Below are 4,998 nucleotides of genomic sequence, written 5' to 3' on the forward strand. Positions count from 1 at the left end.
GGCTGCCAACTCACTGCTGGGAGGAGCAGAGCTGCCGCGGATCCAAAGGACAGCATTGCACAGGTCATAGCCTGATAAGAGGAGGAGACTTGACTTTTCTTTCTCTGTTCAATGAACACACTTTTGGGGTTTGTCCCTCCTTACCCCCACAATGTGATGACTGGGCAGGAAAAGGAGAAGTAGGGTGCTCACAAGATCTTCTCTGTCTCTGCTTTCTAATCCAATCAGAATATTCCTTCTTAGTACATGAGCAACCATTCAAAACTGAATGGCTGCTCATGCTGCTTTTTCCATTCTGAGACCTACTGTATCTGGCTCTGGAGGAGGTTTATAGTTACCATGTCAGATAAAGCTACTTACAGTATACTGCTTGCAAAAAAAAAAACATAATTTATTGCATTATTAAAGTTACATTTATATGCGTCTTATTTATCTGTCTATAGTTCAGTTTTATGCTGGGTTACACTAACTCATTTTGAGTCATCTGTCAATGCACCCCAGCATGCATAGTGCAGAACCACATGTTACTGCAGACGCAGTACTGGAATTCTGAACTTGAAGTTTTTTTTTAAGTTTATTAACCACTTCCATACCAGGCACTTACGCACCTTCCCGCCCAAGCCAATTTTCAGCTTTCAGCACTGTCGCACTTTGAATGGCAATTGCGCGGTCATGCTGCACTGTACCCAAACAAAATTGGCGTCCTTTTCCCCCCACAAATAGAGCTTTCTTTTGGTGGTATTTGATCACCTGCGATTTTTTTTTTTTTGCGCAACAACTAGAAAAAGACTGAAAATTTTGAAAAAAAATTACGTTTTTATTTTTTTCTGTTAATTTTTTTGTAAATAAGTAAGTTTTCTCTTTCAATTACTGGCACTGATATGGCGGCACTGATGGGCACACAGGCGGCACTGATGGGCACTCATGGGCGGCACTGATGGGCACTCATGGGCGGCACTGATGGGCACTCATGGGCAGCACTGATGGGCACTCATGGGCGGCACTGGGCACTCATAGGCGGCACAGATGGGCACTCATGGGCGGCACTTATGGGTGGCAATGATGGATACTTATGGGTGGCACAGATGGGCACTGATAGGTGGGCACTGGGCATGGATGGGCACTGTGGGGTGGCACTGATGGACACTGTGGGGTGGCACTGATGGACACTGTGGGGTGGCACTGATGGACACTGTGGGGTGGCACTGATGAACACTGTGGGGCGGCACTGATTTACCCATGTTGCCAGTCAGTGGGCACTGATTGGCATCTTTTTTTTTTTAATGCTTTTTTTTTTTTTTTACAGACTTTTTTTTTTTTTACCACAGACTTTTTTTTTTTTTTTCCCTTCCCTGGTCCAGTGTGGCGATCCGAGGGGGGCTGCGCTGATAAACAATCAGCGCGAACCCCCCCTGTCAGGAGAGCCACCGACCGGCTCTCCTCTACTCGCGTCTGTCAGACGCGAGTGAGGAAGAGCCATCAACGGCTCCTCCTGTTTACATCGTGATCAGCCGTGGTTGGACACGGTTGATCACGTGGTAAAGAGTCTCCGTGAGAGACTCTTTACCTTGATCGGTGTTGCGGGGTGTCAGACTGACACCCTGCAACAACGATCGCCGCGATGCGCGCCCCCGGGGGCGCGCAGCGGCTCAGAATCCTGAGGACGTCATATGACGTCCAGTCAGGATTCTACAACCACTTTGCCGCCGTCAATATGCCATTGGCGGGCGGCAAGTGGTTAAAGCACAAGAGGTATGGACTCCAGGGAGAGAGATATAATTTTGCCCCTGTACAAATCATTAGTAAGACCTCATCTGGAATATGCAGTTCAGTTTTGGGCACCAGTTCTCAAGAAGGATATTAGGGAACTGGAGAAAGTGCAGAGAAGGGCAACCAAACTGATAAGAGGAATGGAGGAGCTCAGCTATGAGGAAAGATTAGAGGAACTGAATTTATTCACTCTTAAGAAGAGGAGAATAAGGGGGGATATGATCAACATGTACAAATATATGAGGTCCATACAGTGAACTTGGTGTTGAGTTATTCACTTTACGCTCAACACAAAGGACAAGGGGGCACTCTTTACATCTAAAGGAAAAAAGATTCCATCTCCAAATAGGGAAAGGTTTCTTCACTGTAATGCCGCGTACACACGATCATTTTTCGGCATGAAAAAAATGTCGTTTTTCAAAAACGTCATTTAAAATGATTGTGTGTGGGCTTCACATCATTTTTCAGGGTTGTAAAAAATGATCGTGTGTGGGCTAAAACGACGTAAAAAACCTGCGCATTCTCAGAAGCAAGTTATGAAACGGGAGCGCTCGTTCTGGTAAAACTACCATTCATAATGGAGTAAGCACATTCATCACGCTGTAACAGACAAAAAAGCGTAAATCGTCTTTTACTAACACGGAATCAGCTAAAGCAGCCCAAAGGCGAATAGAACTTCCCCTTTAAAGTGCCGTCGTACGTGTTGTACGTCACCGTGTTGTCCGTAGTTGACCGGGCATGAGCAGAGCGGCATTCGACGGAACATCGGAAATGTCCGTAATTGCCGGTCTGCGCGTGCGCAGCCGACTTACAAACATTTCTGATCTACAAACAGGAGGAAAGTCCCTGAAGCAGCGCATTGCGGGCGGTATAGCCACGCTGTCCCATTGATTTCAATGGGCAGCAGCGGTGCAGGAGCGGTAAAGACACCGCTCCTTCACTGCTCCAAAGATGCGGCTAGCAGGGCTTTCGCACTGGAGACAATGGAGCAGCTGTTTGAGGGCGGATTGCAGGCGCTATTTTTAACGCTATAGAGCCTGCAATACGCCCTCAGTGTGAAAGGGGTCTAAAGACAGGACAAGTGAAAGGCTGACTTCAGCGAGTTCGAGGAGGGGGGTGAGCTGCCCCCTTAATCTTTACCTCCTTCCTGCTCCAGAAGTCCAGGAGCCGAAAATATCCAGTGCACTGAAAGAAGAAGGAAGCTGTGGCTGCACTGGATAGAAGACATCTACAGAAAGGTGCTACTTTTACAAAAGTGTGTGTATGTGTGTGTGTATGTGTGTGGTGTGTGTGTATATGTGACAGTGTATATGTATGTGTGTGTGTATATGTGTGTGTGTGTGTGGTTTGTATATGTGTGTGTGGTATGTGTGTGTTTTGTATATGTGTGGTATAAAAGTGTGTGGTATGTGTGTGTTATGTATGTGTGTGTAGGGAGCAGGGCCGCCATCAGGAATTATGGGGCCCCTTACACAGCTTCAGGCATGGGCCCCCTGGAGCAGTGAACTGGGGGGGGCGGAGCTAATTGAGAAGCGGGGGCCGTGAATTGAGAAGCGGGGGGTGCCACGAATTGGGGGGTTGCCCTGGGGACCTCTGGGCCCCTTACAAATATATATACAGTATATATATATATATATATATATATACCAGCCCTCAAAATTTCCACTCGCCTGCTAGCATTTGGCGAGTGGATTTAAGCTGGGGGCGAGTGATGACAGGGCTGCATAACCAATCTCCCTCCAATCTGTGCCTACACTTAGAGTCCAGATGAGATTGGCGGCCAAAGAGGAAAGGTGCAAGCTCGGGAAAAGTAGTCTGGTGAGCCGCGCACAGGCAGAGCAGTACACAGGTGCTCTCCTTACAATTCTCATTAAGCCATGGGACCTAACAGTATGACCTCTCTGAGCCTGCCCCCCTCCCCCGGGCCCTGACCAATGTAGCTGGAGAGCAGAGAGCAGGAAGTAATGATTCAGGTGGAGGATTGCGAAAATTACCACTCCGGGTGTCCCAGGTAGGCAGTGCAGTGCTCACTGAAAGTTGCCCTGACATGAGAGTGGCAGCCTTCCAGTTTGTGCAGTTTTCTTCTCCTTGTGCTCTATGTAAGCGTCCAGGAGTTCAGCCTGAGCACTGTGAGCAGACTGGTCTCAATGTGTGCTGTGCGCTGTCAGTGTGCGCTGTGCTGTGGTGTCAATGGCTGTGCAGTTGTGTGTATCTCGGCGCTGGATTGTACTCCCTCCCGCTGTGCTGCAGCTCCTCTCCTCACTGCCAGCCTGAATAAAAGGGGGAAGTGGGGACATGCAAGCGTGGAGCCGCACACACAGGCTCCTGATGATGAGATGAATAGGAGAGGGAGAGAGAGGATGGATGGATGGGAGTTGCAGAGGAGACAGCAAGAGAATGGGGAAGAGACCCAGTTCTAATGCCCTGTTCCTCTGGTCTGCCCCCAGTGCCCTGTCCCTCTGGTCTGTCCCCAGTGCCCTGTCCCATTTTGTTAAAGTTGTTTTTGGTAATATTAAATTGTGTAACTTGATTCTGCATAAAACATTTAACAGTGTCATTCCATGAGATAATCTACGAGGGCGTGTTTAGGGGCGCAATTAGGCGTGGGGCAGTGTATGAATTAGGTGGGGCAACTGGTGGCGAGTAACTCTTGAGGCCTGGCTAGTAGCTCAGGGCTTGAAATGTTGAGCCCTGTATATACTGTATTTATATATATATATATATATATATATATATATATATATATATATAAATATATAAAAAAAAGGGGCCCTTTAATAAAAAGAAATAAAAAATATATATATATATAAAAAAAAGGGGGGTTTGCCATCCGGGGGCCTGGGGACCTCTGGGCCCTTTAATAAAAAACAAGAAATAAATAAAATAAAAAATATATAAAATAAAATAAAAAATGTTTTATAAAAAAGAAATAAAAAAAGGGGGGTTGCCATCTGGGGCCCTGGGGACCTCTGGGCCCTTTAATAAAAATAAAAAAATATATAAAAAAAATATATAAAAAGGGGGATTGCCATCAGGGGCCCTGGGGACCTGGGGAACTCCGGGCCCCTGGGGACCTCTGGGACCTTTAATAAAAATAAATAAATAAATATATATAAAAAATATATATTTTTTTGTATAAAAAAAAAAGAAAAAAAAGGGGGGGTTGCCATCCGGGGGCCCTGGGGACCGCCGGGCACCTTACAGGTGTACTGCCTGTACCCCCATGAT

This window comes from Rana temporaria, chromosome 2 (genome assembly GCF_905171775.1).
Source record: "Rana temporaria chromosome 2, aRanTem1.1, whole genome shotgun sequence".
Classification (NCBI taxonomy): domain Eukaryota; kingdom Metazoa; phylum Chordata; class Amphibia; order Anura; family Ranidae; genus Rana; species Rana temporaria.